Below are 23661 nucleotides of genomic sequence, written 5' to 3'. Positions count from 1 at the left end.
ACTTACCAAATTTTAAAGTTGATTAATGTTATCGTTCTAGAGTTGCTTGTTAATCTTAAACTCTAAAACGTTGAAGAAACTTTGATCAAAGTTCAGGCATGTAATCACTAAATAATGTGCATATACTGTTCTGTCGGACACGCCCTTGCGTTAACCATTTCCTATTCAAAATTCAAACGAGACAGCAATCGGCTAATGACCTACAATGTGTGTCCAGTACTATAATGATAATGTATTATCATATTATTCTTAATAATAATAACAATAATGATAATGATAATAATAATAATAATAATGATAATAATAATAAATATTATTATTATTGTTATTATTATTATTATCATTATCATTATTATTATTATTATTGATATTATTATTATCATCATCATCACTATTGTCATCATTATCATCATCATTATCATTATCTTCATTACCTTGTACGGCAACTTTGCAGACATTGCTTCGTAACATAAAGACATGATCATAATCATGATCATGATCATAATTCACCATATATAGGCCTCACCTATAAAATCATAGCATGTGCCCGCAGGAATGGTACCTATAATCCATCTGCTCAGTACAAACATGCATGTTTCGTCACAATGAGTATTGCCACCCTCAAGCACCGAGTAATGCTTGTGCGTGTTTCAGCATCCTTACTGTTTGTTTTGTTTCTTTGTTCGTTTTGGTTTTGAAAAGTAGCTTAAACTGCTCAATCATTTTCATCGTTGTGCTTGGTATGATGGACTAAATTCAGCCTGTGGCATGAAGGGGCAATTGAAGTCTAATATTCATAGCAGGGAGGTGGGAAGAGATCTTCCCACCTCCCTGTTCATAGCTATATATTGTCAATCATGGTTAACAGAAAGAAAAGAAAATGCACTGTACTTACTTTCCCGGAGTTATTTTTTTAAAAAAAGGCCCATTACCTTCTTATTAACCCTTTTAATTAATAACCTTGTTTTCTCTGTCACAGTGCCATCTCATATTTGATCGTATTATTGTTAAATTTTTTGATGTATGCATGTTTTATTGATTGAAAATGATGAATGAATGAAGTAATCAATTGAAGTTACTTTTGAGAATACCGGTAATATATTACTCACTCTGCAAGACTTATCTGCCGCTGCGTGTATGTGTATATTTTAACACATATAACACATAAAACGGAGTTAGTGCCAATGCAACAAGAGCATGCACAACACGCCGATTCTTCTGCTTTTTGATAATAGTATTCACAACCATGACATAGTTATGATTATATTGATGATGGTGTCAATTTAAACAGTCAATGTCAATCAGAATCTGCAGTGATATTGAAGGTGAGGCTTGCCTTCTACAGTGTAACGTCAAATAATGACATTCTACGATAAAGCAATGTAAAAGCGCACCTTGCAATTAATACTGCATGGGTATAATGGTGACTACTCAGAACATTAAAGGCGGGGTTCATTGATAAGCAGAAGGATACACATTTTTTTTTTCGCAAATCCGTCTAAAGTGTTCATCACACTATTGAAATGTCGTACGTGAAGTGGACGAAGTGCCGTAATTGGGATATTTGACTCTGTTGCACCGTAAAGATAAGTTCCTTAAGTTTGTAGCGATAAGGAAAAGAGGAGAGGGAGGGAGGGACCTTAGCTACAAGTCATTTACGAAGGAGCAAGTTTCTCGCCCCTTGCACCGGAAGTAATTGCGCACTCCGGTAATTTTCTACGTTTCCGCCAAGAAGCAGCTAGGCTTACCGCAAAATGACGTAAAACCCGTATAGACGCACCCGCCCCGTATCCTGACGAGCTGCGCTATGTCATCCGAAGATTATAGTTAACGTGATGTGACATGAGGTAATTTTGTCACCCAGCGTTCTAAAAGTTTAGACGTACTCAGTATATTATACGATATACAACATAGTATTATACTATTAACTTTCAAACTCATAACAAATGTTCAGCTCTATAAATATCGAAGATGAAGGGCATATTTAACAAATTTAGACAGATTTGGAAATGCGATTTTGTATCTATTCATTCGTCAATCTCTCTATATATAATTAAAAATATAAAAATACTTTAGTAAATTGATAAATGAATACTTATCAATAGATAAACAATGCCTACTTATATATATATATGTGTGTGTGTGTGTGTGTGTGTGTGTGTGTGTGTGTGTTGAAACCCTTTGGAGATGATGAGTTCTTATGATTATGTCAGACAGACACTGTCTTGTTGATGGCTTTTCTTTATCTCTTCCAAAATGTTGCCATGATGCACTAATGGGTTGTTTGAACTCTCATGGACAACCACATCTCCATCAGTTACGTAACGATCATTTCGGTGGTTCTCATCACTTTTCATTTCTATTTCCGTTTCTATTTTCCATTTTACTTTTCAGAAAACTGCACAACATCGCCTGGATCTACATGCGGTAAGTAGGCTTTCATTCCTTTCTCGTGACGAATATAAAATTTGTTTTTCTTGCTTTCCAATTTATGCTAACCTTATACCTTTTCCCTTAGAGTGCACATGATAATGATCTAGGGTAAATTCTTCTTTCAGTATATCCGATATGTGCCTGAATACTTTGAATAACGGTTGCCACCTCGTTTTGCTGCAGAGCAAAGAAAAAAAAGTAAGCATGACCATGCCACATTCATTAAATTTTGTTCAAATCTCCAGAATTCTTTGTAACTACTCTATCATGCGCACACATCATGATTGGATTAAGAGAATATTTGTTAAATCAGTACATTACTCATCTTTGTATTATTTATCGTCCGACAGTTAATTCTCTTTCATCACAACCCTGATTATTGGCAGTGAGTCACTATGGTCAGAGGATTAAAAAAAAACACACAATATAAAAATAACATGCATGGCTTGTTACATACAAGGGTACAGGGACTGACGTACCGCCATCAGTATCCAAGCACTCTTTCCATCCGAGAGGAAGTCAGGGGCCGGGGGAAAAACAGATTCGGGAGGAGGGGGCGTTATTTTGTTCTTTGATAAGTCAATGCCGGGGAATAGAAGATAATTACGGAGGAGGAGAGGAGAATTTGTTTCAATACCGAGGTTGTTTCCTACAGTCCAGTCTCGAAATAGAGGTAAACACCGAAATATGTAAAAATAGCGTCATGGGGGACTATTTTTTGCGGATGTGTGGGAACGCTCTGGAGTTCAACATTTCTGACACACTCTTAAAGGTACGGATGAGCGGGACATTGCAAGGGGAAATTGAGGCGCTTTGTTTACTTCGTTTAAAATGCAGAATTTTGTCTTTATAGTCTTGCACGTAGTTAACTGTAAAAAAGTTTATATGTATCTTTTGAATATTGTTGTTATTCTTGTGAATATGATTGTTATTATAATGGCGGGAAGTTTTATTAATTTACCTGTGCTTATCACCGATACGCATAAAGGGAAACCCTTTAAAACATAAATAACATTTTAAAATTAGAGGTTTTGAAAATGTTTTGACCTTCAATTATTTTCTTTTCAAAGTTGTTTCTCTGTTTCTTTGGAGTCCCTTTGGAATTTTCAATTAAGTACCTTGATTGCTTTTTACGTATCTGACTTGTCTGTTACTGAATCCCATAGATAACAGCACTCATAAAATGCTATTCTATTGCGTTATTGATCTGTTAACATAATACACACTTATTCGGTAAATTACTTTATTGCTCTTTTTAAGAGCCTGTCCTTTCTCTTGTTAGAAACGAAGTGCATTCTATACTATAAAGTTAATGAGTTTAGGCCTGTATCAATACCTCATCCACTTCACTTTTGTATTTGTAGCGTTCCTCAAAATAAAAAGGCGCTTTATGTACAAGACAGTGAATAAGATAAAATCAATGAAACAAATTTCATTACAATCTGAAGAATGCAAATAAGAATGCTGTAAAATCTGAAAGCTTCTCACGTTTTCTATCGGTTTTGCTGTCGGCCGCAATCAACCACTTTATGCAAATGGAATGAGACCGTGACATGATTGTCTCACATCTCTGTCATGGGTTAAAGAGAGATCTCGTCTTTGGTCGATGATTTATCGGGTGATGTTCATTATTCCGATAGTTCATTTATCCGAAAATGAAATAAGGTTCGTAATTCCAAAGGTGCATTGGCACCCACCTTTCATTGATTTTCGGATTAACGAACCTCATTTTACTTTCGGATGGACGGACCTTGGAAATGACGAACCTTATTATCATTTTTGGATTAATGAATTTTCGGCAAAACGAACATCACGCGATTAAAACCCTATTGACGTCCTTTTAACTCTTTAGTCACTGTAAGTTACTACCCCTCTGCATTAATTTTTCCTCATTTCAAAAAAGGTATGATTTGTTGTTTTATTTTGCAAATTTACGGGCACGTTAACAAAGCGACTTGTAGAGCAATGATAGTACCTCATCAAATTGTTTTTCAAATACCGTTATGGCTGCAAATCCCTGCAAGGAAGAAACGTGAAAAAACTTGAGCATTGCTCTGAGTTTTTCTTTTATTGTCTAAGTTTAGTCAGATTCATACCACTTTTAAGATGGTTTTACAGCAATAATGGTTTTGCTCTACCTGTTGAGTGAGGTCAATTTAAACAATTTGAACATGTATGACTGGCGTTTTACTCGAAGCGTCAAATCTTATATACCATAGCAAGCAGCAATAACGTGCATGCTTATTTGTGTTATTGTTGTTGTTGTTTTTCACAGAATGCAAACAGGTCTGTCACTGCGGCGGTGTGCTGAACGAAAATAACTGCACTTGTACCTGCCCCAGTGGTTATTTCGGGACCGATTGTTCAAGTACGTCATTTTAAATGTTATCACGTGTGATAGTGTGAGAATTTTACGCATGCACGTCTATGCGATTTGACTCCATTTCTCTTTAACACCACGGACTTCGGCAAATATAAATGAAGGGGAAAAAGTACAAAATTCCAGCAACCTTATCTTTCTGTCCCCACTTTAATAATGTTAATAGTCCAGGTATCCGCATTGACGACCAAGGTATAATGCTAGCGTATTTTGAATCTCGAAAGAGCCACTTGAAATGCGTGGTCGTTTAATAGCAGAATTATCACGCAGATCTGTCAGTTTTCGCAACCACACCACTATAGTTGCGCAATGTTCCCGTGAATGCATAAACAACACAGCGGTAAACACTTTTGAGTCTGGGCTTTTACATTTTCTGAATATTTATTCTTCTCTGCCCTTCTGTACGATTTGGAGTCAAGAGTCACATTAAATTAATGTATTTCTTACTACACCCCCCCCCCAAAAAAAAAATGACCAAAGCAAATCCACAAAACCACACGCACACGCACACATACACACAATCCACCCTATACCCTCCCCTCCTCCCCCTCCCCCCCCCCCCTTGGTCTTTTTACAATCCCTCTATTCAGGTTGTAAAGAATGAACCGATACTTGAGATACAGCCAATTTTTCCGAACTAAAGGAGTCCAAATCAAATGCTGCATTGTGTTGCATGGTTGCACTGTAAAGTTCTGTAACCAAATCTTGTTGAAGTGATTTAGTAACGTTAGACTGTTGACGGTGACGTGGAAGAATATAATATGGAGGCATGCAAAAATCCACATTCCAGACCGCCCAACGTTAAACAGCGTGAGGTGTTGTGAATCAGAAGGCAACGGTTTAGAAGTTCAGTGGTGTTAAAGAGACAGATCAAATGTGATTGGCTAAATAATCTAGTTTTTAAATAACTATTCCTAGATGACTTGTCCCAGTTCTCTTTTCAGTTTCTATCTGTTTGCATTTTCTTGGCGTCGTCAGTAAGTAAATGGACTCCTAATTTCTAAAATGTAAGAATCTTTTGAATTATCATGCCGTTGTCTGTGTCAAGTACTATGAGTTGTATAATGTTGCATGCACTGTTAATTAGGGTGACAGCGAATTATCTCACGACACGGAAGAACAGGATGGTTTATATTATGCAAGCATGGCTTTGTCGAAAAAATGAAAAGTCACATAATATTTGCGAGAGAAATATTTTTATGTCCTTTACCAAAATCCTTCAGCTAATTTTGTCGACTTACAGAGGTTTGCAAGTTTATGAATCGCATCAAATTATGTAAACTCAAGCGCCCGGCTGGCCCGGCAAATGGACTTGTAAACTACACCCGCAAATTCCTCGAAACTGTCCGAAGATGTGCCAAGTTTGCAGTACGTCCCTTCCCTTTGCTTTTTGTTTCATTCATTATTATTTTTTGTTGTTGTTTTTTTTTTTTGTCGATGTTTCCTTATTTTTTAAATTCCTGTTGAACCTGAAACAGTTGGAGAAATCTGAGGTTTCCGAGGTGATTTATAACATCGCACTGCACATACGGAAGCTTTCTATATAACAAGGTGTATCTTCGTATAGTTTGTGCCAAGCATGATGTGTCGGGGAGGAGGGCTGATTGTCATGCAGTTAACCACGATTGTGTTGATCGAGAGTCGAAAACCACTTTAATCGTCAATAGAGAGTGCAGGAATCACACAAACAAAGTTACTATCGTTGGCGTTGCCAATCGAAGAGACTACTTTCATGATTGTGGACAAGCATCATGTTGTTGTAAGTGAATGCAACAATATAATATGATATGATAATTGTATAATAAACTATGACATATAATATAGATATTAGTATTATTTATTTCAACATATTTTTTTTTCATAATGAAATAGTTTTATAGTGAAGTAGCTTTTTATAATGATGTATATGATACATAATATTAGATAATAAGGTATAATATTATATGATACATTCCACTACATCGGTATAATCAATATATTTTAAGATGATGAAAATTATTAGAATGATATATTGGTTTTTTTATTTCTGTGTCAGAAATGAGCAGATACGAATACATGCAAGATAAATGGTTCTATACATCAATGTACAACGGGTAGTCTCATCATCAGAAGTGACAACGATTTTAAAATCTGGTCTTCCATGAAGCCCAGTTTTGGAAATAATTTTTGAAATTTAATTACATTGACAGAAGAGATAGAATTAAGTGTAGACAGTGAAGAAGTAAGTACAGTACGGTAGAGACTATACAACATAAGCCATCATGACCGTTGATAATAGATAAATTTTGCCATTAGCTATACCTAAGATGACCCTTTAGGATTGTGTTTTAAGTTAATCTTGAAGGAGGCAAAAGATTATCATTATTATGCTGACTTATAGGAATGATCTTCGACAGTAATTTCTTTTAGGCCAAGGTAAAATAATACATATACTATATACTATTTGTTTGAGAGGTATATAATGAAGAAATCCATTAACATTACAGAACCATATGAATAAACGTCTTCAATAAATTATAATGTTGAAAAATATAGAAAGTGCTATGCATGGAATGCTACAAAGGGTTTCATAAACCTCTTCTTTTAGAAAAGATAAGATAAAATAAACGTTGTGTTTATATATATATATATATATATATATATATATATGCCATGCCAAAGACCCGGGTTCGATCCCCGGCGGAGACCAATTTTTCAACTCTTACGCTTTTCCAAAAAGGAGGAACAGTAAGAGGAATAATGATGTCAAAGCTACGCACCGATTTCTCCTTCCTTTCTCATATCTCATATATATATATATATCATATCTCATATATATATATATATATATATATATATATATACACACATATGTATGTATAATTCACCATGGAGAATACCCGCTACAATCGCAAAGCATCAGTTTCCTTATTTTTGTATGTATTATTTTGTGGATTTTCAGACGGAGACGGATCATGCCGTACAGATAGTAATATGTAGGGCCCATGTCTATTTATTAGAGTGTCATAATGTTGACGATAATATGATAAAGAAAATGCATTGTTATCAAATTTATATAATTTCAAGTGCGAACAGCTTCGTGAGCCATGGTGCATGGCAGTTTATCGTGTTTGTATTTTACAATTCCATTGTTTATTGAGATAAAGTTGAAAACACAAGCAGTAAACCTAATCACAGACAGTGACAACTCACATCTACAGGTCCTGGGCCCCGTTTTATCGAAAGGGATTATGATCGATTTTAAATTTCCTTACCACACAGGCTGCCACAGACTTACAGTTGAAATCAACTATGTTATCAATTTTAACTCTTCAAAAACAGGGCCCTGGGAATGTTTCATTTAGTACGAAGTATTATGTTTGATTGATTGTTCTTCGTCTTGAGATTCGAAATGGTTTTGACCTTATCGATCAGTGTCTCCACTTTTCCGGTTTGCGTGAAAGCATCAAATCTGTGCGTAGGCAGTGTAGTGGAGTACAAGCAAAGTTCTTGTGCTCTGTATGAAACTGTGTATTCAAGGAGCTGCAGTGGTTTTCGTTTCAACTCTCACAAATGAAAATTTTCTTGGAAAATAATCTACGTGGTTCTCCCATTTTTTCTGCTGAGGTAATCGATACTCTGGTAACATAGAACTGTAGAACTAAAAGCATAAAAAAGAAAGGAATGTCAATTGCACAGGGGTCCGTTGTCAGAGATGAGACAAGGAAAGAATTAAATAATTGATACAGAGTGACTCTTCTCCTTTATACTGCGGGAGACTATTGCATAGGACATGCTTAATTCGAGCGTAAAGAAAAAAAATATAATGCGACTTGTAATTCGCAAACACGACTACAATACGCATATAATTCATACTTGATTTTTTGTTATCTCTCATACTTTTTTTTCTTCGCTTGTACCTGATCCTTTTTTTTCAATAAGACACTTGGTCGCTGATACTATTGTAGAATAGTCCTCAACCCCTAATCGAGCCTCTCTATTAAAGGCGTGGTTTTATATGCGTGACAAGGTATATACAACATAATCATTGTTGGCTGTGACACTAACCTGCATGAAAGATGCATTGTAGAATGTCATGCGTATACTTTATAGGTGTAGGACCTTCTGATTAATTATTTCCTGGCATCTTCTCCACGGGGTATCTTATGATTAATCGAGTATGATGTTTCCAAGTATAGATAAAACCAGTCGAACAAGCCCCCATTTTTTTCACGCCCCTCCCCCCGTGGTTGCTGTCACTATGGAAACCAGAGGCAGTGTTATGTTGTGAGAATATAAAGGTACGATGACCTATTGCGGTTTTGCCATGATTCAAACCACTAATGTTCTAAAATTACCAGAGGAATCTTTTAATGAACAGAAATATTATTTTTTACCCTCTCACTGTCTCTCGGGTAGATTTTTTTTTTTCGGAAGCTGCCAATAATGGCAGTACTCTCGTTTTCAGCCACATTTCTCACATTGTCAGAGTGAGGGCTAGTGAGAATACAAATATGAACTTAGTTAATCCATGATTATGAAAGGATTGCGTCATCTGCCCATAGGGGGTTAACTCGCAGTTAGCACGCTCCATCAGACAGACACGTAACCAATGAAAGTCTAAATAGGCAATGGTGTTCATCTGTTTAGAACCCAGAAAGTCTATAGCTCTGTGCATAACCTATAATTTGATTAGAGTCCTTTTTGTGCTTATACTGATGAAGGTACATTGACTCTATGCGTAATTGTTTCGTCATATCGGTTGTTCTGCATGCTTATGGAAAAGCAATGATTTGTTCTGTTTGCCCGTTCAGGATTTTAATGTAATACTGGACATCCGTGCTACGAAATGAAAGTGATTTCGAAATTTCTACAGATATTAATATTATACGTTTGTTCTTATATGCGTAATTATTGGATTTTTAATTTTCAGTTGACACTTTGATATTTAGTTCTGTTTGTTTCTTCTTCTTTTTTTTTGGGGGGGGGGTGGTGGAGGAGGAAGAAGGGGAACAGGAAGTGATAATAATCCACCCGTACCTATCCATAAATCTTTAAGTTTTTAAAGATTAATTCTTAAAGAATCTTGATTACAATAAATTTTCCTGAACAAAACTGTCAGCCAGGACTTAATATATCGGAAACGAGAGATACTCCGTAGTAGTATTCAAATTCTTGTATAGAGTTAATATAAACTTATCATTAAAATCATTGCATGCAGGGAAAAAAAATCAGATAATCACGTGGGTATTCAAGTGGCTTTGCCTGCTATCATAATACTGCAGTAGTGATTTTGATACTACCTATAGCAGAACATAATTGATCGATTTATTCATGTAAAGTGATACTCAATGTGATTCTTTACCAATCTTTTATTGCTCCTCAACTTTCCAACAGCTCCGGCGGACGGAAATACTACATGTGGTAAGTCTGCCCCTCAGTCCTGTAGATCAGATGGCTATAACCTTTGAAATGAACTGTCGATAGAGGGAGCCCTTCCTCTGCATGCTGACATGAATTCCTTATTTTTTGTTTGCAATGATGAAATGAAAACACTGATCGAAAGATGTTTCTAAATGACATATAGATAGCCAGAATGTACACTCATTCCCATGAATGTATACCCCCTCCCCCCCCCCCCCCTCGTGCATTTCTATCGGTTGCTTGTAGCCGCCTCCTTTGGAAGATACATCAATATCTTGTCTCATAAAGAGATTTCTTTATTTATAGTAAAAATAATGCTTACATATTTTTTTCCTCTGTCTCAAAAGTCCGCCCTACGGATCCGCCGATGACGTCATCCCCAGCAGTCACGGACTCCTTCGCCACGAACTCCGTACTGGGCTCCAACCTGCCCACGCCTCCAGGTCCGGCAAGTGGCCAGGGGCGCAAACGGCCGACGGTCACGGAAGTTCCATGCGTGGACCGGGAGTGCAAGAACGGCATTGTACGCGGCACCGACTGCAGCTGCGCCTGCATTGTAGGCTACGAGGGTCGCGAGTGCCAGCGTAAGTTGCGACAGGTGATGAATAACTGTAAAGGAACGCAAAACCCAAAGAGAAATGTTGATTGAGTGAAAGCAGCAACATTAGTAGAACACATCAGTGAAAGTTTTAGGAAAATCGGACAATCGATGCAAAAGTTGTGAACTTTTAAAGATTTGGTGTTGGAACCGTTGGATGAGGAGACTACTTGAGTTTATGACATCAGTCATGCGTGGACAAGAATTATAAAGAAGATTATAAGGGAAATTCGACATGCTTTCAGTTTTCTTGCATAATGAAAGAGCAATTGACTAACCGCTTTCAGAAAGCAGGGGGAACAGTTACTACCTATAACATATGTCAGTATCAAGTTGATGGAATGTGTAATTTTCATTAAAAAAATGAATTTTTGTGGAATTCACTTTATATTTTCTTTATATCATTGTCCACATATAACGTCAGGAACTCTAGTAGTCTCCTCATACAGCACCAGCATCCAGCATCCAACACCAAATCTTTAACATATTCACAACTTTTGCATTGATTGTCCGATTTTCCTATAACTTTCACTGATGTGTTCTATTAATGTTGCTACTTTCACTCAGTCCACATTTCTCTTTCGGTTTTGGTTTCCTTTAACCTTCCCATACCAATATAGGCTTTGCTGTTTTCTTTTCAAGACGTCTTTCCACTTACTTTTTCCTTAGATGTCGTAACAATAATGTTGCTTTATCAACTCATGCATTTTACTTTTTACCCTGCCTTGTTTGCGTTTATGTGATGATTATGATGTCATTGATGCACACTAAACTGAATGTCATTGATCTTGAACAGACATTTTTAATTCATTATAAGCGCATTTGTCATTCGAGTTCTAGACATATTTTATTAATCAACCGTCATAATTTCTGAAAATAAAGAAAATCCCATTGAATTGTTTTTCCTTGTTTTTTCTTTTTCTTTCTTCCTTTCTTTTTTCTTTTTCATTTTTTTTCTCGCGCAGAGTCTTTCTTGGTTGTCCTTCATTGTTAACGACAAAACCAGCTTGTCTAAAAAACATGTGAGTGCTTTCATTAACTCATAGACAAGTTTCTTCTTCAATATTTGTTTTATATGATTGTTGTGATTTTAACCTTTTATATTTTTGCAGACATTACAACAGAGCTGGACCATGGCGTCATTTTTTATCTGAACGGGAACATGAATCAGGTACAAATTACTGATATGGAATGCTTTTCCTTTCCCTTTTTATCACATTTCTTTTTCAAAAGTGGGTTGTTTGTTGTTTTTGTATAATCTCACAGTTAATATTGAATATCGATTCAATATTGTATTATTATTATCGTTACTATCAATAGTAGAACTAGTATCCTTATTAATATCATTACTATCACTATTGATATTGCTATTATTATCATTATTATTATTACTGTTACTATTATCACCATTGTCATTTTTTTGTACAACTGTTGTGAATTTCATTGTACCTCAGAGTGACTGAGGAAACTCACAGATCATTCACTCTAAAAAAAATCCGGGTCAAAACTGACCGAAAATCGGGTCCGTTGGGGACACACCCGTTCCGGGTCAAAAATGACTTGGAATTTGGTCATGAAGACCCGGAATGGGTTCACCCTGACCCAATTCATGACTCTGAATGGGGTCATATCTGACCCATTCCTTTTCATTTCTGTCCCGGGACGGGGTGTGACCCCGACGGACCCTTTCCGGGTCAGTTCTGACTCGGATGTTTTAAGAGTGTTAATTCGAATTGTTTAACATTGTATGCACATGTACATGACTGTCGGGACGTTGGAGCTACCGCCTACTTTACTTGTCGTTACTTCCGAGACAATACAATTCTCCTTCCGCTAATTGCTTTGCCTGTCCTTGTCCCATTTGAGCGTTGAGTAGCGAAAGCCATAAAAGTCGATTCAAGTCCACGAGCACATTGGTCTTTGCAGAACTGGAGTTCTGGAGAACTGAAGCAGTTATAGAATCCATGACCACGTGTATTCTTTGTATACATAATAATCTTAAGGGGAAAAAGAGGTATGAAAAATTGGTTAGGCACTGTTAGGCCAGGTAGTTGTGGCGGTGAAATCAAAACTCGCCTTTCAAGTTGACGACCTGACAAATAATAAATGATATCATACGTGCATTGCCAGGTCGCTTTACATCAATGTTCACAGTTGTAGGAATGACAAAACGATGTAGGTGGTTTCGGATGTGATGTAGTTATGGGGACTTGTAAAGGCCTACGCTATCTACAAGTCGGGTAGCTCTCAATCAGAAATTCCAAATTATTTTATGACTTGACCATAACAATTATTATTGAGCAAACACCACGAACGAACAGAATTGTTCATCTCAAAACTCATCAAAATACTGGACTTAAAGCAAGAAAGTTGTGGAATTTTAGACTTTCACAAGTTTTTACTGATTGTTGATATTACTCTCAACCACAGTTGCAAGTAAGTTCAGATGAAGATGTCTTATATATATATATATATATATATATATATATATATATATATATAATGAAATTCATGTTATCTGTCTATGACATAGCAACTATACAAGCCTACCCTACAAGTCAACGATGCTAATTGGCTATTGAAACAACAATCTTCAATTTTGATTTTAATTCAATCCAAAATATTTCTACTTGATAACATTCTAATGCAGAGGGTACTAGTAGTCTATTTGGTGAAGATTTATGCCTGGATCGATGAGGGAACATATCCAATCGTAACCTCTTACCGTTTGCATTTATGTGGTTGTTACTGATAACAGTATGCCATAAAAACAGGTGAAACTTTATAAATTATGTCCATAACGTGCTGATTCTTTGTTTTATTCTGTTGAAATTGCGACTTTCCCTTTGTTTGACTCTACTCGATTAATATTGTATTGTTTTGGTTGAGGTGGGGATTTAGGTGTCAACTGTTTGCGATATAATTAAACACCACTTTAAAAAATATCAAAGAGCATACAATTCTAAGATAGATTAAAAGTTTATTTGATGAAATATGTTTTGAAATGGCTGTTGTTTTTGGACCGATTTTCATTTTTTTTTAAAAATTAATCTCATGAATATTTCTTAAGAGTGGTTTATTGTATCGCAAAAAGTTAAAAGATGAATTCTCATCTAAACCAAAACTATAGCATCCCTTTACAGCCATCTCGAATACAGGCTGGAATTTCACATTAACCTCTAGGCGAATTTCTGACATCTGTGTCATTTTCCGGCTCTTGATAGACCCTAGTAGAAATGTCACTTCCTTACCGTTATATACTCTTTCTTCTCCCTACTCACGCACGCCACTCTTTTCATTGCATTAGCACCTCAAATTACTAGGGCGTATTCTGATGCTGTCATTGTTGTTCTTTCTTTTTTATTCGAACTTTGCCATCACCCCGGCTGTAGATGTATGGGGTGATTAATTTGTAAATCCGGACTGTTTCCGCTTGAGACGTCCCATTGACAACAGAGATCTGAAGAGGAACACTCTTCCGCTAAGCCAGGGGAAATGCCTATATTACCAGAGGGGAAAAAAGGAGGTTAATGATCACTTAATCCCCATAGCTGCCAAATGTCAATGGGGACTTCTACGCATGCACCTGTAGCAGGAACTTAGAATCTTGACAATTATACAAATCACAGCTGTAGAGCAGACTGAATATCAAGACCAATATTTAAGGAGCAGCGCCACCAACTTGGTTTGGTATAGACAGTTTGGTTTATTTTCAAATTGTAACGAAGAGTCTGTTGTTGAACAGAGACAGCTATAAGTGTTTCCATTGTATTTGTAATGGTAACAGCTGCAAATGGAGTAGATTCAATTTTCTTTTTCCTAGAGATACCTCTTGATTACTCGTCTTCATGGGGTAATTACCGAAAAGTCAAAACATGCTTTTATTTTCCATATGCATGTGCAAAGTTCCTTCATTTCTCAGGATTCATAAGGATTTGGTAATCAATACTTTTTTGCTTTTTTGTCAATCCTCAGGAAACCAATGTTGCCATATTATACAAGATATTGCGCTTTTTTTTTTTTGGGGGGGATGGGTGCGGTGGGTTGGTGGGGGATGGGGTCGACCATGATTAGCGAGAGTCGCCAAACCTAGAATTCCATTTCTGAGATTCATTTTTTATCGATTTACTAAAGCTTGAAAATTTTTAGTGAAAGATTTTCGATAGATAAGAGAAAGAGAGTGCAATGAAAAAAAAAAGACAATAACAACTTTAGTTATTACTGCGTAATTCGTCATGTATCATGTCTGTTGTCTATGTATTTTTGTTTTCCTTTCTACAGTGGGAAGCCAGTAAATCTGTGGTGAAAGCACTCATTGCAATGGCGTTAAACGCCTATTGTTCACAGTACCCCACGAAGTGCTGTCTCCAAGTGGGAAATCTTCTCTTAAACAGGTATCTCACTTCCTTTATAAGAAGAGTTTGGTCACAAAACGAGTTAACACCTTTTTACAACATTGTAAAGTAAATCCATCAGTATAATGAAAAAAAAATCCAGTGATTCCTCACTTTTTACATACCAAGGAATATTCTTGAGGTTGTGACTATAAAAAGACCCCACATATTTTCTTTTTTGTTTCTCTATTTTTAGCAGCTTTAATTGCAAATATTTCAAATAAACAAGAATGGAGTTAACTCCTTTTGCCATCAAACCTTCATCATGCTCAATAATTCCTTACACACTTCACTGTAGGCTTGTGTGTTTCTATCACATGCGATCTATTCTACTGTCTTTTATCGTCTTTGATTCTTTGATTCTACAACTGTCACCACATTTTTGCGTCTTGCTGCAAAGTAATGAAAAATATTGTCCAGGTTATAGTGATATGCTGTGATTGTTTGCCTGGGCACTATCAAAGTGGACACACTTTAGTCTTTAATATTATATGTTATGTTGGCGGATATGTAAATAGAAAGATATAAACAATATTTACCTATCGTTTCTTCTCTCTCTCTCTCTCTCTCTCTCTGTATTGTGTTCGCACAAAGACAAATACACAGAAATGTGTATGTGTAGAAATTGATAGACAGAGGATTGGTAGGTAGATATAGATAGATAGATAGATAAAAATGTAGATATAAATATGAATATAGATATTGATATATGCAAAGATGTGCATATAGATATAGATATAAATATATTGTGGGGGCGCTGTGGCATAGTGGATAAGACTCCCGACTCCCGATCGGAGGACCCGAGTTCGAATCCCGCCCAGTGCTTACGTCCTTGGACAAGATGTTTTTACCCACTATGTCCCTCTCGACCCAGATGTACAAATGGGTACTTGGCAATGCTAGGATAATAATAATAATAGCAGGGCCCTCTGGTAGAGCAGTGGCAACACTGAAGAGTCTATCCTGGGTAAATAAGACCTTATATTGGTATATGTATAGATGTGCATATAGATATAGATATAGATAAAGATATAGCTGTAGCTGTAGCTATAGGTATAGATATTGATATAGGTATAGATATAGATATAGATATAGATATAGATATAGATATAGATATAGATATAGATATAGATATAGATATAGATGTAGATATATTCTCTTTATATTGATCCCTTATCGTTGCCAATAATTTCACGTGTAAAACAGTCTTTCAATTAATCATGTGTTAATGAAATATTAAATGCCTCTTTTTCACCCATTCATCAGGACCAAAGTACCGGCCTATATCAACGGAAGTCACGTGCGCGCAGCCGAAGGGTTCCCCGTCCGTATCAACGACAACGAGTTCAAAGTTGATATGCTGGTCCACCCCCCGCGAAACTCACCAATATGCACAGGTATTCATACATATGCGGAAGAACCCTAGGCAAGGAGATCAGAGCAGCTTAAAGGAAACCAAATCCCCAAATCATAATGACTACAAATGTGGATTGAGTGAAAGCAGCAATATTAGTAGACCACATCAGTGAAAATTTGAAGAAGATCGGACGATCAATTCACTTTAAGTGATGAATTTTAAAAGTTTGTGTGCCGTCATTGCTGGATAAGAAGACTACTACAAATCATGATGTCATTTTGGACAGCAATATAAAGAAAATATGAAGAAAAAAATCAACATAATTATTTTCACTTTTCTAGGGTAATAAAAGAGCACTTGACTGACCTCTTTCAGAGAGCAGAAGGAATGATAATACCCTTAACATGAAAAATGAAATCTTGTGGAATTTTCCTTGTGTTTTCTTTATATTGTTGTCCATAATAATGTCATGAAGTCATGAATAGTCTCCTTAACCAGTATTCCAGGTATTGGCGGCACCAAAACTTTGAAAATTCATAACTTTTTTTGAATGACTTGTCTACTTTTCCTCGAACTTTCATTGATGTCTTCAAAGTCATATTTCTTAGCCTTTCACTCAATCCACATTAAAATTAGGGTTTTGGTGTCCTTTAAAAGCCCGGTCGCTTGGGGATACCATGGGAGTGGGAAGGCTAGCCCGACTCGGATTTTGTATTCGAAAATCTCCGTGATGAATTGTGTACAGCTTAATAACTGATCTCTATGTAAATACACACACAGCCGAAGAATATCGACTGGAGTTGACCGTTACCTTCGAGTGTACTCTTTAATGTGCTTAATAATTTGCTGACCGACACTTTTCCTTGGTTTCTGACGTACCCTTGTGATCAGTGGAAGGAGTCGGGCCAGCCATGAATACCCACATTACAGTTTTTTTTTTTTTTGCTTGTTTGTTTGTTTGCTTGTTTTTAACTAAGCGGCCCTTGTCCCCCCCCCCCCCCCCCCCCCCCGGAATATCACCAAAAAAAAAAAAATTAAGATGTTCAAGTTACACTTTTCTGCTGGGATCAAGACTCAGCAGGAGCTGTCGTCCGTGTTTGTCATTACTTATCACTTTCGTCATTTACATCATCATCGTCGTCAAAATTATAAGGTGCTACCAACATTGTTTTTGTTCTTTGTCGATGTCATTGTTATGATCATTTCGGTCATCTTTGCTTTTCTAGTGGAATACCATTAGTGCAATGAGAGTCTTAATTCTACACATCTATTTCCGTGTTAGGCCCCGAAGAAACTAATGAGTCATTTTCTTTTTTAAAGTTTTCGTCCCTTTCAAAACAGAGGAACAGTCTTTTAATTATGTGCGGGCAAAAAAATAACAACAACGTAGTTAAGCAAGTGAAGGCAACGTTTCACGCCTCAAAGAAATCTGGCCCCTGAAATTGTGTAAAACTTGACATGGTGTATGAAGCTGGCATCAGAATTTCCATCTGTTGCAGAAAATTGTATCGGACCTCTCTCGTGAGATAAGTAATTTGTATGTATTTTTTTTTAATTTTTCCTTTTTCAGACAAGGGCTACCTCACGCAGGGTCTCTTGCTGACGTCACTAGGCTACCAGTTTGCCAGCATCAAAGCTTCGTTGCGCGTCACAACAAACTTCACGTTGTTTGCTCTCGAGGGGCGCGAGATCGAAGAGATCGTGCCCACGACCGAGGCGGGTGACGGGGAGGGTGACCGCTCGGACGAGGCCGAAAAGACGTTAACGATAGTGCTATCAACCGTTGCGGGTGTGACGTCAATATTGGCAATAACCATTATCGTCATGGCAATCCATAAATGGTAGGTCTACTTTTTTTTCTTCTCCGTTTTTCATTGACAAATGTATTGTTCCATATTTTCAGGGATTGTACAGGTGTATCAGAATATGTAGTTAATCCTTTGGGCTCTTCGTGCGTTCAGACATGCTTTTCTTTTTTTTTTTTAATCGGGGGTTGGGAAGGGCGTCCGTGATTTCTTTTCGAATCATTTAGAGTTTGGGCATTGGACAGAATTAGACAACACACACTGCAAAAAGTCCGGTGTTAAATAGTGAACACCGAGCTGGTGTTAAATTTAGGTGTTAAATTAACACCTCCGGGTGTCATTTCCAAATTTTAAACTGTTTTTTGAAGAGTTTCTAAGTAACTGCACTTCTTGTTGATTTTTAATTTAAACAAGACGATCAAGAATTTTACATTAGAATACTAGATTTTTGAAAAAATGTGAAAATAAATTTACACCAAAGTAACACCAGCTGGTGTGGTCTCTTATTGAAGCTGGACGGGTGTTAAAACATTGATATTAACACCAACAAATATCAAATCAACACCATGTGGTGTCATTTTTGAATTAACACCAGTACAGTGTCAAAATAACACCAGGTACAGTGTCAAATTAACACCACGAAGTGTCAGGTGAACACTTTTCAACACCATCACAGTACATTTTTAACACCTGTGGGTGTGGTCCTTTATTGAAGTTTGACCAGTGTTAGATTTAACACCCGTGGTGTTAAATCTAACACCGATGTTTTTACAGTGCAGTCAGTTGAGGGCGTTTGCCATCGTCTTTGTGAATAGAGAGAAGAAGAAAGAGGTCGGGTATGAAAAAAGTTGCCTAGTAAAGAAGTTGACACTAAAAGCTTTTTAGAGTAGGAGGCGACGTTACCAACGCTGAAACAAACTTCGAGTTCGACGATCCTCTCTCGGTATCTGCTCAAACCTGAGGCACTTTGACCGGAAGGCGGCAAACCGTGTACGGTGGATCAGTTGGGAACCGTACAATTACTTTACTCTGGCTTCAGCTACGTTCGCAATACACAGCCCTCCGAGTCCCCCACACCAGACACTTAACGTGTGTTTTTTGTGTTTTTACTCCGTGACTAAAATTCCCAAAGAGGTTTGCACCACCGATCCGTTTTACAACACACGGTGTAACGACTTGATTATGATATCATGATAGACCTGCAAGGACATAAAGGACTAGAATACATGGTTATACAATGAGTTTGCCGTGGATGATTTACCTTATCGATCTTTTGCATGCATTACTGTGTGGTTGTCATGGTATATCATTTCAAACCTTAGGAAGCTATCAGTGAGGTTACACCCAGCTCCCAGTGACGGAAACCAGAAAGTCGGAATAGGTAAAAAAAGAGGAAGACAAAATAGAAAAAAAGTGAACGAAGCAAGTTTTGGAGACAACAACAAAAAAGCACTTAGCTTAGTTGTTTGCAATGTGTTGTACATGTATTATGCTAGTAATGATTTAGTGCATGAAACTTACACGATTATAGAACTCTTTGCCCTTGTAACCTCTTACTTTCTGCCAATATAAGATACTAATCTCACCGAATATTTCCGTTTTCATGAGCTGATTAATGCCACATTGCACACACTTTTAAGAGCTTATATATACATATATATATATATATATATATACATGTATATTGGAACAAGTTCACGCGGTTGACTGCAGGTTCATCCGTATTTATTGCAACTCTGAGTTTCATGCAACCTCCATGAGGTGCAATCATCATTCATTTTACGTATATATTCATATGCACATAAATCACGTTTCATTGCAGTTCCGAATGCAGTTCATATTAATTTTGGTTCGTCAAAATTACTCGTTGTGTTCGTATTTTAAAATCTTTTCATTGCTACATTACCCAATTTCATTTCGTGACATTTAGTGATTATCATTTCACCTATTTGGCCAGAAATTATATTATTGGCACGTGATAAAGGTAATCATCTTGCAGGTTATGCTTGCAATACATCATGTCATATTCTCTTTCTTTTTCCTTTCCTATTTTGAATTATACAATCACGGACTTATGAGACGGAGCATACAATTCTATTCATTTTTTTCACCGTCTGTTGATTGATTTAAAAGCCTTTTGTTTTCAGTTTGCAATCATTCCTTGCTTCATTTGCCAAATTCATCCTAAAAGAAACATACATTATGGCTTTGTTCAACTTATTTTGACCAGAAATTCGTAATTAGCATGTGGAAAAGAAAATGCCAAGACATTGTCATGGATCATGCCATATTCTTGCGATTATTTTTTCCTTCATACAGCTTTCGGAACTCGGACAATGTATATACACCTGCATTCGAATCTAGCGATAATTGTTATGATCTACCAAACGTTGTTTTTTTTTTTTCTCGTTGTTATTATCAGAGCATTTGCATTGAGATATTTCATGCATATTGAAAATGGTACTTCGTCATTCGGAGTACTTTGATTTCGTTTTTATGTGACAACTGCCATTTAACTTGTAAATTACTGTCTTTGTCCTCTTAATGGGTGTCACACGCTTTGATATGAAATTAACACATTCTGTGGACAAACAAGATTTTCTACCTTTATAGTATCACCTCGTCACGTGTTGGAAAACCCACAAAATATCAAACCAAAAAAAAAAGAGTTGCGTGTGATACCCATAATTATCATCAGCTTCATGTCGTCACATTTTGTGACGCTCACTCGCAGACGGGATGTGTACAAACTCCAGACATTTTGTAGGAGTTCGAACACTCTTTGAACTTGTGCGTGTGATTACTAGTACAACCAATGTAGTTTAGTGTTGTATTGCACTGACGCCACGCGAGTATTTCATTGTGTGTGGTTGTTGTGTGTATTTTTGTAATTGTGTGTGTTTATGTGATTTGAAAACACACGCCGAACGTATAGTATACTCTGCTTTGCATTTTCTGTGCACGTGTGTCCCTCGTATACCCCCGCTTCTTGCTTAACCCTTTCTATGCTAGGGACTTTGGACAGTGTGTGCAACGCTATGGGGCTTTCTGTGCCGATCGTCACTCAAAGCATACAAAGGGTTAATACCTAATCCCGATTGCTAAAACAACAACAAGCAAAAAAGTTAATCTATGCTATGCCTTCTCCTCACCCTACTAGTACTGCTAGCTACAGCACCAATAACCAAAAGTAGAAAGTCTTTATCTCCTGTTCACGCAAACAGTGATTGTGAAAGTGATAGTTTCTTGTCAACATCTCACTGCTTGCTGTACTCATCACCAGAGTATTTTCAAACACTATAGCCCGCTTTACGTCACTCTTGAGTCCTCGTGCACGACTGCAAAAATAACGATTAACTTCGTAGTCCCTTTAATAACGTCAGTTGTCTGGGTATACTTTTCCAAACTCTAACGAATAATGATGAAAAGCCCGATTAACCATGATGAATTTTCCTTAATCAAACTGCCATTTATCTTAATTAACATCGAGTCTGACGCATCACTTCGCTAACGAAGACCAAATTGAAAGCCTCTCTTAACAATTTCGAACTCAATGTTATTGTATAATCACAATACTCGTGAGGTTGACGAAAATGTTAGTATCCGGGCGCTAATGTAATCATTATTTGTAACTGATGCGTCTAGTGACTAAAATATTAGAAAGGAATTGGAGCATATCGAATTATCTTTCCAAATTTACCGAAAGAAGATAAAATGTGTCTTTTCTCTCTTTCTCCTGACCTGCAAGTCCTACCCCATATTCTTTTGAATATTCTCCTCCTTCCCTCTCCATTTCCAGCTCGCAAGACCGGCCTGGGTCTTCACGGTCGTCCCGCTCCTTCAGGCGGAGACCCAGGAGCGCGTTTAAGAGACCAATCGTGACAAGTGATGACATATAGCCAGAGTGTGCTCTGTAGGAAACCTGGTCGTCATTGGTGACGAAAATGGGAAGCAGTGAAATGCAGCAGTCGCTTTATCTTTTTCGTTTGTCGGCGATCACTTTTACCTCCTTCCAAATTTTCAGTTTATCCCCATCTCGCGGCAAATCCCAGCTCTCTATCAGTCTTTCATCACATATGCAATATGCATGAAAGAAAACTACCCCTGACCGAAAAAGAAAACCCCATAACACCATCACCACCCCTAACATCAGTCCGCGTTCCCTTTCTTACCCGCCCTTTTCCTTTCTGACGTAACTCACCTAAAGCGTCAACCTGGCTTAGCGCTGTACATCCCCGTATCATTGACCTTGACTTAACTTATCAACTGAACAACGTGCACCTTTTCATTTTCTGCTCTTACCATTTTCATTTTCCTGGTGATGTGCGGCTGCTATATTGTGTGCAGCTTGAAGAAAAAGGACTTTGTGAGACCGGGAGTGCACGGCTCAACGAAGAGCGGTTCGATCATGAGCGTGTTGGATCACGCAGAGTGCGACGATGCCGATCCAGCCAGCGACGAGATCTATCACAACCGAGCGGCGAGGATGGAGTCGGCGACGAACAGGGTCTCCAGGACGTCGAACCTGTTCAAGATGTCGAGAAGGTCGTGGCTGATCACGACCAGGAAACAGCTACGGCGGAAGCTTCAGGTGCAGACGTCGGAAGGCAAACTGTTCCCGCATTGACGACGGCTCGCCCGCTCTTTCACTCACCCTGAAGCGATGTGGTGCCGTCAGTGTTTGTGCGTTCTTCAGTTTCGTGTGTATCCAGCCGTGAAGGGACAATTCCAAGACCGGACTCGCAATGTATTAGCTTCATTCCATGCCACGAATACTGGCTACGTATGGCTCAACTGTGAAACAAAGTTTCAATTCGAATTAATCGTAATATGTTCTTCAGAGGGAGTATTCAATTATAAAAAATAGAAATGAAACGAGCAGGGCTCCATGACTTGATATCGTATCATGCAATGCACCAATATTTCATTCTATGTATTTCAATGCAAACCAAATGAAAATATTGCTGAAGTCAATTATTCATTGTGCCGTTTTTTTCTCTTTCTTTATAAGGAAGAATGTTCTTGTGATACTCAATGGTCCTATTGATAGTTGCAACTGTATTAGTAGCTCTCCTTATTGGTTTGAATTTATGAAATGAGATGAGTTTCCCAAAGTCCGTAAATGGTCGTGACCGAGGAATGTTATCGTTCAGTGATCCGAGCCCCTGTGAAATCAATGTAGTCTGGTGACGTCGTCGGGATTTTTTTAACTGCTTTTAAATTTTGTGTTTTACACTGCAGTAGAGGCTTTGTCGGAAATCATCCGGCCATGCTGTCTATACAAACAAGTA

At 37.4% G+C, this 23661-nt stretch overlaps 1 pseudogene; it reads left to right on the top strand.

The window, feature by feature from the left end:
- Positions 1-23104, top strand: part of LOC139723148 (uncharacterized) — a 48794-nt pseudogene extending 25690 nt beyond the window's left edge.
- Positions 23105-23661: the final 557 nt, after the last annotated feature.

Source organism: Diadema antillarum, unplaced genomic scaffold, assembly GCF_040938485.1.
Source record: "Diadema antillarum isolate AM-2024a unplaced genomic scaffold, OU_Dant_1.0 scf00000182, whole genome shotgun sequence".
Lineage (NCBI taxonomy): Eukaryota > Metazoa > Echinodermata > Echinoidea > Diadematoida > Diadematidae > Diadema > Diadema antillarum.
Note: the sequence above shows the minus strand (reverse complement) of the source record. Positions and strands in the feature narration are given on the sequence as shown.